General features: G+C 40.1%; 1 long non-coding RNA gene across 1 annotated transcript in view; it reads left to right on the forward strand.

Annotated features, from left to right (window-relative positions):
- Window positions 1–162: 162 nt before the first annotated feature.
- The window catches only part of LOC111610296, a 39,588-nt gene continuing 19,100 nt past the window's right edge, over window positions 163–20,650 (forward strand). Inside the window, exon 1 of the long non-coding RNA XR_002753575.1 lies at window positions 163–754. This is a non-coding gene — a long non-coding RNA (uncharacterized LOC111610296). The remainder of the gene's footprint in view (window positions 755–20,650) is intronic.

Here is a 20,650-nt window from a genome sequence, read left to right on the forward strand (position 1 = left end):
TTTATTTATTTTATTTAACCAAGTGGGGTTATTTATCTACCATTCTCTCGAAATGCAATAAATATGCAGTAAATACAGGGAAAGCTAAAAAAAAAAAAAAAAAGAAGAAAAAAAAAGAAAAAGTAAATTTAAAATATTTAAAACTCGGAAAAAAAAATTAAAAATCTTTTTTAACAATTACATTAAAAAACTCAGCCCGAAGTTAACATGTGTAATAAAGAATCTTTCAACGAATTGCTGCAGACAAGCTTCCCTCTCTTCTCTCCTGTTCAGACGATTATATCTTAATATGCGCTGTAGTTTCGCCCAATAATGACAGCTGTTCAGCTGATAGTAACTTCTTTCCAAGTTTGTTTTTTTTTTCTTTTCTTTTTTTTCCCCTCCCCTCCTTCCCCCACTAGGGCCCCCCTTGGTCTATGTCTTGCTTTGTTGTTTTAAAATATGCATGTCTCTCTCCGGAATGCCAGTCACGGGTCCAAACTTTGTGTGTCCCAACCTCCCACATGATGAAATGATCCTTTTAAAAGCGAGCTCAATATGTCTCAATCTGCACTCTTCTCCCTCCTCTACCAAAGCCTTCTGGGCTCGGGACGCAACCCAGACACGTATAAGTGCATGCATATAATAATTAAAGCGCAATTCACTTTGCTGCGGACTTTATTTCTAAGCGCTGAAGAGGAAGACGCGGCTGGATCAAGTCAAGTTCTGTCAGCGACGGACGGATGAAGATTCATGGCAGGAAAAGGGGGGAAAAGTAAGGCTCATCCTGACACTCTGTCTTTCTCTCTCTCTTCCTCTCTCTCTTTTTCTGTGTGTGCGTCTGTGTGGGTGGGTGCGTGTGTGTGTGTGTGTGTGTGTGTGTGTGTGTGTCTGTCTGTCTGTCTGTCTGTCCTGTTGGTGTGTGCGTGTGTTCCAGGGGGAGTGGGTGAGAAAGACAGAGGGAAGTGTGAGCGCAAAGGGTATGTGGCTGTATATTCGGGTGTACGCACGTTTATGTATGTCTGTAAACTCGAGTGTGCAACTTTCTTCTCCTGCTGCCAACCAACCAACAGTTGTTTGCGTGGATGCTGGTGAAGCAAAACCACACTGTATACTAAACAGGAAAGCAGTAAAAAAAAAAAAAAAAAGAAGAAAAAAATGCTTAGGCTTAAAGAGGAAGAAGTGAACAAGATCTTATTCTTTTCCCTTTTCCAGCCCAACTGGAACTTTTAATTTCTTCTGTCAAGAGTGTGAGAGTGTGCCTTAGTCAATATGTAGAAGAGACAAATGCAGAAAACTCGAGGATGGTTGCAGATGCAGGAGCAGGCGCTTATGCCAAAACCTGTTGCTTCCTCTGCAAACTTTAACATACAGCGAGCTGCGCAGCGTCGCATCCAGACCACAATCCACCATTTCCAAAAAAAAAAAAAAAAATGTAAGCACACCGGGAGTCATCCGGTGAGCAGCAGCAAACAAATTGAATTTAATCACTGTGTTCATTTATTAAATTCAGACACGTTTTAATAGACATCCCCAACAGTCTGATTATGTCAACATATGGGAGGGCCGCGCATGCAGCAAGGCCTGGGCTTACATACCTGATAACGCCTGGGCTTTTCAGGCAATATTTACGGCTTTCTCTTTCTAATACTCTCCAGATGGTGTGTGTGCGTGTGTGTGTGTGTGTGGTGTGACTGTGTGCTGCCACAGCAGTCGGCGAGCTCCTCGATATTTTACTCAGCAGCATTTTGTTGCAATTACATCAACGCCTAGAATTTATTGTTGACCCACTTTCATTGAGTTTTTCCCTTAAAGAAATCGCATACAATAAAACAGCAACCATATTTAAGCAAAAATAGCCGTGGGCGTGCGCATGTGTGTGTTTACGTTTATGATAGATAAATAAATAAATGAATACATTTATTTATTTATATTTGGAAAAAATCGGTGCTCTTCAAAACTTCCCACTTCAGGGTTTGATAGATTAATATGTTATATAGACAAAACACACAGGCCGCATTCATGCCTGACCAATCTTTGTTGGTGCCTGTGCGCTTTTTTTCAGCAAGTCACTCAAGCAGAATAATGCGTGAAAAGATATAATCCACTGAGCCCACACCCTATGCAGTCCTCTCCCATATTATCCTCTGACAAAAGATTGGCAAGCTTTTCAGCAGGTATCCAACCTCTGCTCTAAACACAGGCGAGTGACGTTTGTTGGAGATTTGACTAATATACTCATTTAGTTTCTGTGATATCTATCTATCTATCTATCTATCTATCTATCTATCTATCTATCTATCTATCTATCTATCTATCTATCTATCTATCTATCTATCTATCTATCTATCTATCTATCTATCTATCTATCTATCTATCTATCTATCTATCTATCTATCTATCTATCTATCTATCTATCTATCTATCTATCTATCTATCTATCTATCTATCTATCTATCTATCTATCTATCTATCTATCTATCTATCTATCTATCTATCTATCTATCTATCTAAAGCTGAAAAAAAAACCTGTTTAAATTTAATCAATAAAAATGAGCGTAATAACTTGCAAACCTTATTTTGGGTACATTTAAATCAGTATTTCTAAGTTGACTTTATGTAAGTTTCACAGCTAAAAGAAACCCGACTACACGCATTCTGAAAATAATAATTTATATAACTTTGCTCATTTTGTTCTTCCGCACATTCTAAAAGGGAAACAAACGGGAGAACTGGTTTTGATTAAGGCATAAACAATTACTGACATGAGAAATACGTTTTCAAATACATTCCAACCAACTGGCATGCAAAGCTTAGACACACCATGTATTGCAATTGAGCACCTCAAGGTTATTAGAAAGATTTACTTTAGCATAAATCTTGTTGTTGTACGAGTTCAATCATAAATTACTGAAATGGTAAAAAATTCATTAATTTAAATCTGAAAAATGTGGCATCTGAAGAGCTCAGATGTGACGACCAATTTGAAACGACTGCATCAGGTTTAAGGAGCTCAGTTTGCTAGCACATTTGGTTTTAGAATTAGCATTGCTTCTAACCTATGTCAGACATAAAATGTACTAGATCAGTAATTAAGTGTTCTTTGGTGGAATGGAAACTATTTTCCAGAAAGCCAAAGCTAGGATGTGCTGTTCATCGGCAACAATTACCTCAAGGTTAAAAAGCTCGGCTGCCAGCCGGTGTCTACTTAAGGATTGTACTGTGGCTAAACGAGTGCAGGCCTAAAATGTTACTGAAATACTAATCATTTACCATTGTCTGTCTTTCCATGATAGATTTAGAATCTATCTTGACAAGAAAAGGGAAAGGGAACTATTGAGATGAACAACATTGTTAGTTGTTGGCAATCAGAGCTTCATGGTTAAGAAGCAGTTTGCTAGAAAGTTTGCAAGTATAAGCACTCATAAAATTTGTTGTCATAATATTTTTCTGACATGCTAATGAACATTTTAAAATGTAATGTTAAAAAACTGTTGAGCTGTAAAATCCTCTCCCTGCCAATGGCTGCCTCAGAGTTACAGATCTCAGTGTTCTTGCAGTTTTTAGTTGACATTGCCATTGCTGAACTAGTGACAGCTGGATACAAACTTGAATTCAAGCTCTGCAATATAATTCTTACCAAGCACTAATACTACAATAGCTTCTACATTTTACGAAGACGCTATATGTTTTAACACTGAACCCATGTACACTATCCTCCTCACTGCCTTCTGAAGCTCAAATAAATGGCAAACTCTGTTGAAAATAGTTCATTTGGATTTGTTATTTAACTAAAGGAGCTAGCCAGTATTAGACTTACAAACTTATGTGTTTGATCAGTCATTAAAACTTATTTAATAGTTGACATGTGATACTCCTAAGAGTTCATTTTTATAGTGTATGATAAACCAGAGTGGATCATTGCAATACATCTCTCATATATGCCTCAGTGTGCCTGACAGTGGTAAGGTTTCCCACTGAACCCCTGTACGTGGATCTCTGTTCCTCTCCAGCTCCCAGCCACCTCAGAGGACACGCTGATAAATATGTGTCTTTTTTTCCCCATCTTACTCAGCGCCATCCATCAAATTTGCCTGTCCATGTTACGCGTCTGCGCTTGAGGGAAGCAGGAAGAGGATGCCAGCAGGCGCTCAGAGAAACACACTCTAAAAGGCGTCAACAAGAAAGGTGTTGTTCTCCATATGAAGACAGAATAATTACCGTGGTGAGAATTGTCCTAACCCAGGCCATATCAGGGGTTGATACTCTGGAAAATGTTTGCACCGGCTTTTTGCTGTTCTTACGTATGTCAATAACTTCTTTACGCCCGACATGATGCGTTTTGATTGATAGGTGGAGCATATTTTTATTCTCACTATTATTATTACTAATAATAATAATATTACTTCAGGCTCGGCCAGCGCTTGGAACATTCTACCTAAGACCCCCTCACCCTGTGGTTGCAGACTCCTTTGTGGCCCCACATACCGCCGCTGTGATTATAGAAGTGCCTCCTCTTCCCTAGTTAAAGAAGCAAAGCTCTAATCTAGCTTCTGTGTCGCCCCCCAAAGCCAGCGTGCGCTATAGTTGAAAATGTGCGTACGGGAAGAATGAGTGGGGGTCGGTCTGAGCGAGAGAAGACGGGAAGAGGAGGGTGAGAGACAGAGAGAGAGAGAGAGAGAGAGAGAGGAGGGAGGGGGGTTATAACGGAGTGGCCCTTTCCCTCGTTTGAGTGACACGACCCCTCTCTCCTCTTCAAAGGCCACGCAGAAATAAACGCATCTCATTTGAATGCCGATTTTGTTTTCCTCGGTGGTATTTTACAGCCGAGATTTCTCCAATAGGAATGTGTATTTTATTTTCCTCCCCCTTCCTCAGTGCAATATATTGAATCTGGCTGGTTCGGGTGGCAGCGGATTCAATATACCCATCTCTCCACATGAAGCATTCTGCAGCCAGTGTGGTATTTTGCCCATCAACAACATACCCCCCCTCACCCCCCCCCCCCTCCCCGCCGTACACACACTCGCACCCCACCCTGTCCAAATTCATTTGCATCCGCTGATGATATCAGTAAAGAATTACTGGCACCGTATGAGGCAGTCTAGCTGGGGGAGGGCGTGGAGGGGGTGAAGAGAGGGCTTATTTGGATAAAACTGGACCGCAGAGTGGACACGGCCCTAAAGGTCAGTCGCCCATTCATGTCAAGGTGGCAGGGGGTTGGTTGGTGTGTATGTGTGTGTGTTGTGGAACAGAGGGAGGGACGGTAGGGGAAGGGGGGGTAAAAGAGGCTTATTTGAAAGCGGGCGTATATTTGAGGCAATGGGAATGAAAAGAAGTGGTCCACAAAGCTCGTCATACTTCAAATACGCCCCGTCACATCTTCACTCTTTCTCCTTTTCCACGACGGCAGGCGAGTATGGTCATATAAACCTCGGGTCTCTGTGTCTGGGAGCAGGCCTGCAGAGAGCACAGCAGCGAAACACAACATGTGGACCAGAGGAGGGGGATCACAGAGGTCTGTGGCTGCACGCACAGAAAAAAAGGGGTTCTTCTTTAATGCCTCTGTTTGCTTTGTATGCGAAATGAATTAAAATGAGGAGTTCCCATTGAAAGCTGCTCATTTTCCCTTACAGGGCTTTTTCTTAACAACATCATAATATACAGAGATAGAAAACGTTTGTAAGGTGATGCTATATGCCCCTAATATGATGCAGCAGCCCTATAATTGTCTGACCACTAGATTCTGCGCTGCCATTTTTTCAGATGGCGCAAAAATTTCAAGGATTTACTTCTAAATCTGTAAGAAGCAGAATATGACTATATCTGTGATGATAAAAAAAAAAACCCCGAGAGCTAAATGTTTTACATATTTTTAATGAGAATGATCCAATTTTGGTCAGATTTCAAGATGTATTTCTAAAGTAATAAATCACCAATAACCTGAAGCCAATTTCGCCATTAACACAAAGCAGAACCTATAACATAATCATAAAAATATAGAAAACCTACATCAATATTGTCCTCCTGTATTTAATGAATTAATGAAATATTACCCTTATGGTGGCCTATTCTGCAATCTACTTCTCATAGTTGGGGTTTGTGTCCACGATGTGCACACACAAGCTCTCTCGCACATTTAAATGCATTTGTCAGTGCAATGTTATGTGTACATAATAAAATTAAGCTGCATGGCAGCACACGGATTACTAATTTGTTTGTAATAATTACTTTTGAACCTCTGCTATAAGTGTGTCCAGGCGGTCTGAACTTGATTTTCAACCAGAAACAAACAAGAAAACTTTTGTGCATAAATAAAGCGCACAAAGAAACAAAATGAGGCATTTTGCCTTTACTTATTAGTTTAACGGCAAAGCTGATTGGCCGCAATTTGTGCTGATTCAGTGTGAAAAGGTGAAATATGTTGGGGTGTTTTTATATACATAGTCTGGATAATTTCTAAGCATTTTATCTGCACCTGAAATATTAGTTCAGCTTTTAAACGATCCGCGCCTCTTGCGCGTATTTTACGCAGCTGATTCCTAACATTTCCAGTCCATCATAGCCTCAGATGAACGTTGATACTGAGGCTCCTCTGTTTCAATTGAGCTTTGATCATTTCAGATAGACAACCCTGCATTGATCGTTGCGCTATTACAGCTCATGTCCCTCCATCCCTCGCGTCCTTGCTTTCACCACTATCATTCTTAGAGTTCCTCCTTGTTATTATCATTATTATTTGTAGCAGTTGCAGTCGCAGGATTGCTTCTGCTGCATGCGTCTTTCAGAGTGCCACTGCTGTTATTGGACCATCATTACCTGCAATGATGGCTATGGAGAATAAGACTGAGCTGTGTTTGTATATGAAGCAAATGAGCGCGGTGAAGATGATAAGAGGGGATTATACGACGTGTGAGTGAGGAGAGGGTCAGAGCCACTGTTTTTATTTTATTTACTTCTTCTTTAATTGACCAGAACTTGCTGATTGGCACCAGTGGAGTATCTATTCTTTAAGAGAAAATAAAAGACTTACAACTACACACTGTTCAGAGGTTATAATGTTTGCCTATAGCACAAATGCAAATACGAAGTGATGGCATTGATCGAGTTTTGTTAAGGGAGTCAGCTGCACTTATGTAAATCACTCACTTTTCTATTTAGATTGTTTTAGCTTTGAACCCTGATCTGACTATTATATATATATATATATATTATTTTTTTCCCTATACTGACTTCTCACTTGAGTTTCAGTGTAAATATTAAACACACACACTTTTTAACTAGGACTGATCAGCCACTTGGAGTCAGGATCAGTTTTGCACAGCAGAATCTGCGATGTCTCCATGATTTGGATTTAAAAAGTTTCGAGTGTCTGAAAAGCGCTAAACCCCGGTGTTTTGTCGTCGCGCTGCTCCTGCGCCGTGTGCGTAAAGTAGGCAGCCTCCTGCTCAGACCCGACCCCTCGGAGATGTCTGTGATTGTTTCTACCTCGCTTTGCTAGATGGCGCTCTGCGTCGTGGGACCCTCCAATACAAGAACCGCCCCACAGTCTCTCTCTTTCTCTTACGCTGTGCTCTCTGAGCCACAGTCCCCGGCGCAGCAGAGCACCTTCCCCATTTTTCTTTTCTTTTTTTTTTAAACCAGGGGTTTCCACAGCTTCAGCAGACTGTTACATGATTTTAAGGTGGCGATTTTTGCACTCTTTTCAAATGGCATTATCCAACGGAGACATATATTTTGATTTGTTTTGTTAAGCAGTGGAAAGACATTAATCGATGAGCGAGGAGTTGGACATTAATTTGTTCTGCAAACTCTCAGCAGTCAGACTGTCATACAGTGTTTGAGCGTTTTATATTTTTTTTTTATAAATGCAGCCTTGCTGAACTATTTATTGTATATTTTATTTACAATTAAATTAGATTTTATTAAAAATATCTATATTTTTTATTATAATAATCCTACTACTGCTGCTGCTATTGCTAATAATAATAATAATAATAATAATAATAATAATAATAATAATAATAACGATAACAAAAAGAGGAAAAATTAGAAGAAGTGGTGAAAAGGGTAATAACACGAGGAAGAGATGCATTACATTTTACGCTTTAAATCTCTTGATTATGGCGGCACAGTGTTTTGTTGGAAAATGTATCATGAAAAAATGTAACATAGCCTTAACTTCGAAAAAAAAATACAATTAACGAATGTTTTTTGGGGGAAAAAAATATTTGTTTATGTTCCAGAAGTTTTTTTTTTCTTTCTTTTTTTAGCCGCGTTTTTTCTCGATTATCTGTCCCAACAAAATACCTATCAGATAAATAAATAAATAAATACATAGCAATCTTCCCACTCTTCTTTGATGTGCTACTGCAGTTACACTTTCACTAAATAGCGGCTCGTCGTTGTGTTGACGTTGATGAATGTGTTGGAGACTCTGAGAGCCTTTTACAGCTGTCTTAAAACGCGCCGTGGCCCCAGAGAGCAGCCGCAGACAGATCAGGTGCGGTGCGGGAGCCTTTTCTACACAGCAGTCTGTGACAAAGAAACACATACTAAGGGAAAGGGTCGTTTTATTCTCTCTCTCTTTCTCAGTTACTTTATTTTTTATTTTATTTTTTGGAAAGACTTTGTGAATATTTTATTCCTAAATAGAGTTTGCGCACCATTTTCCCCCCCGAAATTCCAAATTTTTAAGAGGGCAAATTGATGGATATTGTGAGGGATGTGTAATTATTTTGAGTAAAAAAAAAAAAAATGGTGGTAATAAATATTTATTTCCTTTAAAAATATTATTTTTTTCAGCTTACAAAAAAATCAAACATCTCCCATTCTTACTGTGTCTTTGTTCCTCACATGAAGAGGTGGAAAATAAAACTGCGTATACGTGAGGTCAACTGAGTCATTCTTTTTTCAAATGCCGCATTATTTTTAATTTTTTTTTTCTATACCACATCAACTGTACACAGCATATCTATGACAGATTGCCGAGAAAACAACCTTTTATTAACCGCACTGATCAGATCTCTCATAACAAATAGACGAGGGAAGCACGCTGACTGGAATCCTGTGGACTCAGAGAACCAAATCTTACCTCCTAGAGTTTGCAGTGCAGCCACATGCAAGGTTTCACTTTTGATTAAGCTGCATTATCAGATTGTTCCTGACCCTCTCTCCCGCCCCCCTTTCGCAGTCACACTTGCTCGCTCCTCTGCTGTAACCTGGGTGGTTTGGCACAGCAGGTTCGCTTGTATACAGTAGGAGAGGGGGCCTCTCCACCTGCAGCTCCCCCCCCCCCCCCCCCCCCCGCCCCCAGCCAGGTATCACCTCGTTCCTTGCTAAAACCCACATCTCACTCCCTTCTTGCTGTCCGCATGAGTTACCTTGGAGCACATTATTATTATTTTTCCTCAAACAATGTGCAAGGACCCTGTCATCCATTTTTGAGTGTTTGGGGGAGAGAGAGAGAAAGAAAAAAAAGGGGGTTTTCCTTGGTATTTGTTTTCCTCGACTTAACAAGCCATCATCCCAGACATGCATATACACAGAATTGGAAATGGCTTGAAGATCCCGCAGGCAAAAGGGTGGACTGCAGGTTCAATTAAGGTAGAATAATGCATGGGGATAAAGCATAAGATGACCTCGATTGAAATTGATCAGAAGGAACTGTAACAAAAGAGGAGGGGATGAGGGGGGGGGGGGGGGTATCTTCTTTTCTTTGTTTTGACTTCCTGTTGTATCTTCAACCAATCCAGATTATTTTCAGGCCACAGAGCAGCGCAGGTCCAGAAGGAACCAAGTTCGACTAAAATCCCCTTCGTATCATTCACATGTAGCATGATAGATTGAAAAGTAAGAGTGGCCCAATCTATCACATGAGATGACTTTACAACTACCTGTGAAACACTTTCCGTGATTTACAGTACAAAATGATCATGTTTGGGATAAAGTGTTTAAAATTGATTAAAAGGAATGTCTACAAGCTGCTTTATGACTGTAACTTTTTGAGGCAACAGTGGCTGACCAGAAGACAGAGAACAGTTTATTATCATTTTCATTAGTTTGAAATTATTTCTGCGTGTGGAATGGGGGGATTTACGTATAAAAACGTCAAATTAATTTGAAACAAAAATACTCATTGAACATTTTTAACAGTTTGACCTCTTTGATTTTAGATTTCAAGAATAAAACATTTTTATTTTCCTTACTTGAGGATGAAATCTACTTTTTTTTTTTTTTTTAATCCGATTGACACTTCAACTCCTCTCAGGGTTTGGAGTCCTGTTGCTTAGCTTGCTAATACCTAGGCAGTCTGTCTACGCAAGACTGCCTAGATTTTTTTTTTCTGGAAATAATCCTAACGCCCGAATATAACGCTAAAAGAATCCCATGTCTAGACTAATTCACTCATTTTTTTGACGTTTATTTTTTTCTTCTCTTAATCGAATTTGCCAAATTTAAGCTGCTGGATTTTGGAGCCGTTAAGCAGCCATTTTGGTTCAAATCCCCCTGGAATGACAGAGAATAAGAAAAGGTTTGTCATAAATTCTTAAGTAGAAAACAAGATATTTCACCGCCACAGTGGGGATTTTAACGAATTAAAATATCTCACTGCTCGGCTGCGATAATAGTAGTTAAAAAAGAAAGAGAAGAAGAAGAAAAAGAAAGGTATGGGATTGAGGCGCACGCTTGTTAAGTAACTTGCTGTCAGTATAGTTAGCAGAGCTCTGATATGGACGGTGGCTGCAGAGCCTCATCTCTTGGGGTTTTAATTAACAAGCTGTCTCAAAGCTGTAGAGCTCCATCAAACAGCCCCCCACCTCCTCCACACCACTCCTCCCAATAGCAAATCCTCCTCCCCGTCACTGCCTTGGGCTCTCTTTCAAACTTTTTTTTTTCTTTTTTCCTTTTATATCAACTTGTTACCAAAGCATCCACCAGCTGATGGGGTGCAACTGTACACCAAGCAGGTCTGCGGAATGCAAAACTGCTCGCGGTCGGCGTCTATTTTGCGCGCACTGATGCACGTTCGGTGCCGCAGTCGTCCACCTACTGTATGTATTCTGTTGGGTTTGACTTGGAGCCTGAAGGACGGCATGGCGAACTGTTGCTATTTTCTTGCAGCTCCTCTGATGGATTTTGTAGTCTGTGAATCTTCAGGCTGCTTGACAAATGTTAGATCCCCTCCCTCCCCCACCTTCTCCCACCCAACCATCTCCAACCTGCAAAACGTGCGTGGGAGAATTTTTTGAGAATACTTCAAAGAATTCAAATTGCAAAAGTTGTTTCGAAGGAAACAAAAACATAGACATTTTCTGATGCTGAAACATAAGAATTGATTACCGAATTGGAAACACAAATGAGAATTATGTTTTACTTTCTAAAACGTTTGTGTGTGAGGGGGAGGAGGAGGGTGTGTGTGTGTGTGTGTGTGTGTGCTGCTTTTGCGCTATTTCCAATCTGAAACCTTTTCCCTACCACCAGACCGAGCCAAGGATTATACAGCAGAAATAAGTGGAGGGTCCCTACCAATCAGCAAAACCCTTATATCTCTTTTTAAATCGTCCCTGCTCGTTTATGTGCATGTTGTGCATATAATACTCACAAGTTTCATGATCTGGCTAGTCATGCCATTAAATTGAGCCCCTCGCTGTATGCATTGTTTTATTTGCCCTAATTTTAGTCATTACATATCAGTGTGGGAAATAAACAGCATTAACTACATTTTTGTGGCAGGTGTGTGACTCCAGACACAAGCAGAAGAAATGTTTCAATCATTAAACTAGTTAATATAACTGTAAACTACAACAATGATTTTCTCTGTGATTACATGCCAGGTTTTTCTAAATCCTAAAAATATATATTTTTTTAAAATGACAGAATTTACTTTTAAAAATTAGCATAGAGTTACTTCCACGTAGCTCTATGACAATCTTGATGGCCTCCTGCTAAGTGGCCTGAAGCAGGACCTTTGTTTGCATATGCTTTGGGCCTGCTCTGACAGCAATATACTCAAAATTCAAAGTTATTATGAACACCTTGTATCTTGCACTTTAATGCTTAAATAAATAAAAAAAAACTCCACAGTAGATTTTCACATTTTATGCTATGCTTTTTTCTTCTTTACATTGTTTTATTTTTCTGACTGTGATCCCGTCTCTTTACCTGGAAGCATATCATTATGCTAAAAAAAAAAAAAAGGTGGAATCGAAGTAAAACAATGAAGTTTGAGCTGACAATAAAATATCAAACAATTTGATGGAGGTTGCAGGGAAGACTTTAAAGGATGAAACAGAGTCTTTGTTGAAATGTGGCTGGTTTTGCAGAGGCAGCTGGCACAGCAGCGAGCACACGCCGCCAGCCTGCTCCTCTCGGTTTACAGCGGAGTCAAAGAGTGTAAGCTCTTGCCTCAGCGAATATTTGCCTTTCCTCTCTCTCTCTCTCTCTCTCTCTCTCAGCTTGCAGCAAACTTGTTGGGCTCCCACCGTGGCCCACAGGAGGGGGGTGGTGGGGGGTAATTTGATAGCCAGGCAAGGTCAAGACAGTGCGCTGTCCATGGTGCTGCGGCGGGGCCGCCCTGGACGTTATCATCAAATTAGACGGGACAAGTTTCAAATCGATGCCACCCTCGGACGTCTGGAGACCGCCAGCAGTCGGAGTTAAAGTCCTAACAAGTCCCCCCTGACAGGTCAACACCTCAGCACAAACACACACCTCTGAAGCGGCAGCCCCGCAGGTCAGCAGAGCTGTGTTGGCGAGATAAGCGCCAATCCCACTGAAGGCTCTGAGTGAAATATAGCTGCAGGTTTGCTGTTATTCTGCAGGCGGTGCATGGGAATCGGACAGGATGGGGTGAGATAGAGTTAAGATATCCTCTCCCTCCCCCCCCCCCCCCCTCACACACTCTCATAAAGTTCTCGTGTGTCGATTTATCTGACCTCGTCTTTATTTATTTATGCCTGTGAGGATTAGCAAGTAGCCCCGATAAAAACAGACGCCATCGGTTCGTCTAAAACACGCGAGAATGGAAAAACACAGCAACAGCTACACTGTGGAGAAAGTTTGCTACTGTCAGTGAAGTTATTAGAAGATTAGCTGAGTCAAATATTTAAGTTTTCACTAAGTCAACTCAACATGATTTAGCTATTAACTGTGGACTTTAAATTTAAAAACTATAAATTAGAGAACTAAAACAGAAATAACGTCTGAATTATCATATTAAGTATAGACGCGACATAAACTGGTCCAGTTTTATTACACGAGGAAGTGATGTGAATTTATTTTTAAGGTTGTACAAATTTAAATATAGTTAATGTTGACAGTTGGTGCTTCAAATTAAATTCTTATTTTTTACACCTATGTCCAAGCTACCATAGATGTCTTTAAAAAGGTTTGTGGCCTGTGTGTTTAATTTGACAACTTTTATGTTGTGACTTTTTCAGCTAATTTTACAGTATCTGAAACAAACACATTTTCTAAGGAAAGATTTTATTCTCTGTAGAAAATTGTGATTTTACAAAATACTTTCTGAAGCAACAAAAGGGAAAATCAAACTCTTTTTGTTTCCAAGTCCAAGATGACGCAGGGAAAACAAAACGTACTTTTGGTTTAAATAAACTCAATCAGACCTTTAGTTTAGGAGATGTCATTATGAATCCTTATTCTGATGTACTGTTAATTATAAAAATGTCAAAATGTGATTCGTTGGAGATGTGCTTCCTCTTGCTTTTTAGGAAAGACTTTCCTCAATGTTCTTGCTTGTAATCTAAACATTGTACGCCGTCTCCAAACACTTTGGACGTTAGTTAGCTTAGATACACGTTTTTATTTAGTCTAATATTGATTCTATACAAACATTACAACTTACAATTTTCATCTGCACACATTTTTTTTGTTGTTTTAGAAAATCATTTTGCCTGCACTTACACACAAAATTTGACCCGCACCTCATTAAAAAAAAACACACACACACACACAAAATTGTCAATGTAATCCAACTCTGGTGTTTCTTCACAACTTCTCGTGTTCTGCACAGACTCACTGTGCAGTGAATGGCTGTGAGGTGACGCATCTCTCCACACTGTTTGAGCCACAAAACTGAAAAGTTCAACAGGATCTGGCAGTGCATTGTGGGAGGACCGCGCCATTGGGATCAGAATGTATTCGTAACCGATCAGAAGTGCGTTCGAGTTGAGAGGAGAGCGCGGAGGATCTCGGAGAGGGCACTGATTAGAGATGCTGCCAATCTGTCACTCCCTGACAGCTCTAGCTGCGGGGATAAACAGCAATAAAGTGGAGCTGGCCGCTCGTTAACTTCACACACAGAAAGCCTCGCCACCGGAGGAGCAGGTAAATTCACTCAACTCCCCCCACCTCCACCTCCACCTCCTCCTCCTCATCCTCCTCCTCTCTCCGCCTATCATCGCCTCGGTTCCTGTTCTTTTTCCCTCCGTCAAACTCGTCCCCTTTTCATCCTCCCCTGCTGACTCAGGTAGCGAACACAATGAGGACGAGGAAGAAAAGCCATTCAAAGCCCGAGAAGAGGGCAGAAGCGTTATATTTCTGAACGGCTGATAAAGAAGTTCAATAGATGGGAGGAGAGTCAATAAGCCGTCGGGATGGAGAGGAGGAGGTGAGGCATCACAGCGGCGGGATCCAAACAAGCTTCGCCCCCCCCCTCCCCCCCCCCTTTAATAACACAACCGTATTAACCACGCAGATTCGAAACGAACCCGGCTCCACTTGAAGAACCATGAAATACACGTCAAGAAACATCCACCTGCCAAATCCCACCACCTACAGCCCCTCCGAGCTCACTCCCCTCCCCTCTCCTCAGCCTGTGCTGCCTGTCATGGTGTGGCCCCGGCTAATTTGAGTTCATTGGATGGCAATAACTTCATTTAGAGCTCCATCTCTCTCTCTCTCTCTCTCTCTCTCTCTTTCTTTTTTTTTTTTTTTTTTTTTTTTGAGGGGCTGGATGTAATGAGGATGCAGGCAGGGCGCAGCCAGTGAAAGGCCGCTCCCTCAGTAATAATAACTCGCGGATCTTCTTCTTCTTTACCCCACGCACCGCCCGTGTTTATCCTCGGAGGGCTGCGTGCACATGATGAAACTCATCTATAATGTGTGATTTAATATCGCCTCGCGCTCCCTTCCTTTCTAACATTTAAACCCAAAAGAGAGGAGACGGCGCGCGTGTGGACGAGAGTAGGAGTTTCACTAAAAAAAAAAAAAAAAAAAAAAGTAGTTGTTGCTTGGTTTTCATTGTTTTTGTTTTTTTTTTATTATTATTATTTTAGGCTACAATAGACATCGTATCTATGGCAAATTCATTTTTTCCAGTTCCTTTAAAACCGTAGAGTTAAGTAACATTTTGGTACTCAAAGTAATTTTTTTTTATATATATTTAATTCTCACTTAGATTTAATCTTTTCTCTGTTGTTTTTGGAAATCTAACCAAAATCATCGACTTATCCCGACACCACGAGAGACATAAATACAGTTAAAAAACAAACAAACAAGCAAACAAAACAATAAGAAGTATTATGCGGCTGGGAATTTGTTAAAAAGCGGATTTATTTATTTATTTATTTAATTTTTTTTTTACAGTGTGAAGGAAGGCCTTTTTCTTCGGCTACCGTCTGATCGATATCTCCCCATCTCCGAAGATATATTGACTCACGGAGAGTTATACTTAACGGATTTGTGGGAATGCCTAATTATTTCGTTGCTATAAAGTGCATTAAAAATATTGCCTCATACAAAACTGACCGTCTGCGATTTTTTAATCATAAAAAAATAAGAGAATGCACGAGGGAGATATTTGCTGATCAATAAGAAGCATCTTTCTAGGACTATTATCATTAATACTTCAATGAAGAACGTGTTAGAGGAAAGACTGGGCAAAGTTTGTATGTGTTTATATAAAACGTTTATGTATATGTTCACATATTCTACTGGCGATCTTAATTTGGCAACAGTTTTAAGCAGCTTTATTACCTCGCTTTTACGTATTTTATTGTTATAATAATAAATATATTATTATATTATATATAAGTCGCTTTATATATAATTTTGTCTTACTCTGTGTAATGTTATAACTAAATAATAAAATAATCCATAACAACAATAAGATATTGAAAATGAATTGCATATCTCGCCACTCTTGATCCTTTAAAGTTTTGTTATATTTGCATCATGTTGATACCGTTTCTGTGGTAAATCGATAGAGTCAGGACTTCCGATCGAACTTTTTTTTTGGGGGGGGGGGGGGGGGGGGGGGAGTTTATTAAATAACTAAGACACATTGAGAGGAAATTTAGTTTTTCCTTGCAGCTAATTACAACAGCACTGTTCATTTAATATAGTTTGTGCATGTTCATACAACAAAACACAACAAAAACAACACAAGAACAATTTTAATTGAAATACTTTCTCTCGAATAATACGCAGTTTCTGGTATTATTCAATCACAGTCTAACGGAACCGACCACTTTTCCTCTGCAAGGCATCGGTGGCCAGTTAAAACACCACCAAGCTGTTTTCTCCCTTCAGCCTTTTTACTTGGTTCATCAGAGGAGTTAAACCCCGAAAACTTGAAAGTCGGTGCCCTTTCTTGAAATGTATTCCGTTTCACTGTGGGGATGTGTACGCGCTTTTTTTTTTTTGCTGCATGGAGTCTTTAGGCCAGCAAAGTATCAGAGGAGGTGTAATTGAAGGGGCGGTGAGGGGATAGAGTAGCGGTTGGCCTGAAAGCTGCTATTAAAGCCAAATGGAGTGAACACCGTAAAACGGCCCCTGCCAACAGCTGTCCCACAATCGGAGCATTATATGCCAGGATCCTCAGGCACGCACCGCACACACATCATAGCTCCTCCTGCAGCTTCTGTTGCTGCAGATGATGATGATGATGATGTTGAGTTTTACACAGCTAGGCCAACCACAATAATATGACGCTACTTTACCACAGTCATGCTTCCTAATCATGAAAACCTAGTAGAATAGATTTTTTTTTCTTTTACAGTGACTCTCAAAGTAGCTGCAGATTTGTATAATTAAAGTTACAGCAGGGCTTCAAGTCATAAAAAAATGACTAAGACACAGAGAGCAGGAGACAGCAGTGTGTGTGTGTGTGTGTGTGTATGTGTGTGTGCGTGTGTGTGTGTGTGTGTGTGTGTTATATTTCACAAGCTCTCTTTTTTTAATATGGGGGGATATGATTTTACAAGCCTATGATTGATATGGCATTAAAAAAAATACTCAGACACCTTCCTTAAATGTTTGGGAACTTGCACGACCCTTTTAATGGGTCGGGACCCCCACCAGGTGCTTCCATGCTTTCCGCGTCTTGCACCGTAAGTCTCCTGCAGAGTTAAGGTCGTTCCCCTCAAAAACACCGATGATTGTGTTCCCGCAAAGGGCCGTTTCAGGCTCAGAGTCCTCGTTAGAACAGCAAAGCAGAGAGGGCTGACTGAAGAGGAGTTGTTTCCACTGGATTAAATGGTTTCCCTGCAAGTCAATGAATATGTAATGACGTCTAACGAAACCGGTCACCGAGCTCAGATCTATCCTGAGCTTTGGTATACACATGCAGGCTCTTCTATTAAAGAGCCCTTGGAGGAGGAGAGAAAAGGGGACAGAAGAGGGATGCAAATCTCGAATGCAACTTTAAACTTGAGCCCGACATTCTCTTGGTCAATAGGGTGTAAAAAAAAAAAAAAAGAGAGAGAAAGAGTTTAAGAGAGAAAAGAGTGCGAGATTTTCTCTCTTTCTTTCAAGTTTTGGGGGTGGGGATGAGTGCTGAATTTTCTTTTTCTTTTTTCCCTAAATCTCTTTGGAAATATTGTTTCTGATAAGCAGTCATGCCAATAATGTAATTGAACTGAGCTGATAAAAGAGGAGACGAGAGGGGGAGAAGAAGAAAGCGGGTTCCTTCACACTACGATTGTTAAAGATAGTTTTTTTTTCCCCCTTAGTATACCCGATAAAACATTGATTGTTGCAGTTAGTTGACCCGTAAAATTCGGGGGTTAGTTTTCTCCTCTGAGCTGAGCATATAATTATGCAAATAGCGATCTGACAGTGATCCGCTGGAGAGTGCTGAAGGAGTGTGTGTGTGCTTGTGTGTGTATTTGAGGGGTTGGGGGGAAGGTGGGTTGTCAGAGGGGTGGCATTCCAACTTTGTTTAATGCCTGGTTCCTTTTGGAGAGAGTTCATCTTCTGCAGGGGCGGCACGCACATCAGAGCGGACAGGGGCAAGCAAGCGTGACAACAACGCCCTTGAAGCAAAAATTGAAATATCAGCCTGTGGCAGCAGGACTTTTTTCCTTTCTTTCATATCATGCTTTCCACCCTCAGAGAAAGCTGACATTCAGACCCCAGTTCCCCCAAATTTTAGCAGCTTTTGATCCTTTGCCGTTACGGTTCACTATGAAGCTGTCTGGTAAATTTGTCCGTCAGGAGCTGCTCCCAGTGACTGAAAGCCTTATTCCAATCAGAAACACATCCTTCAAATAGTGAACAAACTTCTGCCCAAACTTTCTCCAGTGATTAAAGCAAAAATCATTTTGGGAACTTTTACAAGCCAAACCTAAAGACACTGATGACACAAACTCTCAGAATTCAACTAATAACACTGCTTGTATTCATTCAAGTTTTTATAGATTTAAAACAAAGACAAATGTAAAGGTGCATCTTTTGAGTGCATTTTACACAAAAGGTGCACCTTAAATAAATCCTTTAGCCACTGTGGTTACAGTGGCTACTGTGGTTACAGTGGCTAAAGGAAATGCAAGATAGTTTTGCACTTGCGGTTTGTTCTACCATCGTAAAAAGACACAAAAATGAACTGATTTCTTACAAAGGAATTTAACGATGAATAATTGAACACGGTAATTTATAATAAACTTTTAAATCTAGCAAGGTGGCATATAAACCTCTTTGCTGACTGGAACTAAGGTATGCCATTCCTCAGCATCAGCTGCATCAGGGTTTAGTGTAGCTAGCTAGTTTGACTTACTGCGTGGTCTAAGCCGGTAAATAGAAATCCTGCTGAAATGTTAATATTAATTTCTTAGTGGGGTGTGTAAGCTTGTTCTGTACTGACAATGGCAGTCTCATTGTTAAAAAGCTCAGCATGAAAGAAAGTTTGAATTTAACATTAGCACTAAAGTTAAACTTGTGTGCAAAATGTTTTGAAATATGCATAAACATACTAATACTACCACGTAGTATCTAAGAAGAAACCATATTTAATTTCTTGGTCCTATAAAGAATTTTTCTCTTTCACAATTTTTATGACAATTCTAAAATTTTACAAAGTTTTTAGTTTTTTATTTATTGTATGACCATATGAGGAAACCTACCTGTCTGTTCTCTACTGGACACAATACAAAACTAAGTAGCAATACCAGTTGACTGAACAAACATTTGCAGATAAATTTGAATCACAACGTGTTGGCAGGATTTGTTGTTACAAAAGAAGCGAATACTTCTAGAATATAACTATCGCTGAACTATACTTTTGCACATCAGTATCCTTAAAAAAGACAATTATTTAATAACCCGAGAGAAAAAAAAAAAACTCTTCCAGAGTGACAGCAGAAACTCTGGAGACGTCATTGTCAAAATAAAAGGAGAAAAATCTCCACATTCCTTATTAAAAAAAAAAATCTAAACTGTAAAGAGGGTGGGTGGTACTTTGCACTTGTTTTTCACAACCTCTGATATTACCATGAAATGTGTAAAATAGCCACACCTGCCAGATTGCAAATTGGTCTTAAGGCATTCATTAATTCCTGCTGGAAAATTTAACATTTCCTGCTGTCTGAACTATTTATCGCCTGCCTTTGATGGGAGCTGACTGGAGGTCAGAATTTATGATACCACCATATCATCGCTTTGGACAGAAGGCAGGTTGCTTAATTAAACTTTAAACACAGTTTCCCCCCACCCCACTCTGCATTAAAGCATGCATAAGAAGCTGTATGTATCCCGTAGAAGTTCAGAATCCTTTTTTTTTTGTTAAGACAGAGAGTTGAGGCCAGATCACTTGTGTGATTGAATGCCCCTCTTTAATCTGCGGGCCTGACACTGTGTGAGGGGTGCTCGCCTGGTTCCACTTGTTGTTCAGGGGGGTTAATGGAAAAGATTTCTAAAGATTTATTGAGGGGGCGTTTAATGACCCGATCGGTTTCCACCGTGTGAAAACAAATGATGCCGTAAAAACCTTTGCTGAGCTGGAGGTAGAGTGTGTGTGTGTGAGGGTGGGAGGGTTCCCAGTGTGACTGAATAACAAGCAAAAATAAAGACTTTTCAGTTTGTGGCTTGTTTTCATTTTGACAAACTTCTAGCTGCGGATATCTGCAGTTTAATATATTTTTTATGAAAGAGTTAGAAGCTTATCTGAAATGGAACTTGTAAAAGCTAATAAAAAACAAAACAAAACAAAGTTGGACAGCTTAAAAACTTTTTATAAAAGAAAAACAAAAAAGTTCTTCTCTGCCAGACAGCTTGTTGAATTCGCAGAGACAATGACTCAGGTCATGTTACATCCGGCTGCTCAACTTTCCCATCCCACTTTCAGACCACATCTTCCTCACTTTACGAAAGCATCTGTCTCAGTGGCACTGGGGCCGAGTCATTACTTTGCAAGTCACAACTAAGCGTCAAG

The sequence above is a fragment of the Xiphophorus maculatus genome, chromosome 12 (assembly GCF_002775205.1).
Source record: "Xiphophorus maculatus strain JP 163 A chromosome 12, X_maculatus-5.0-male, whole genome shotgun sequence".
In the NCBI taxonomy this organism is placed as follows: Eukaryota; Metazoa; Chordata; class Actinopteri; order Cyprinodontiformes; family Poeciliidae; genus Xiphophorus; species Xiphophorus maculatus.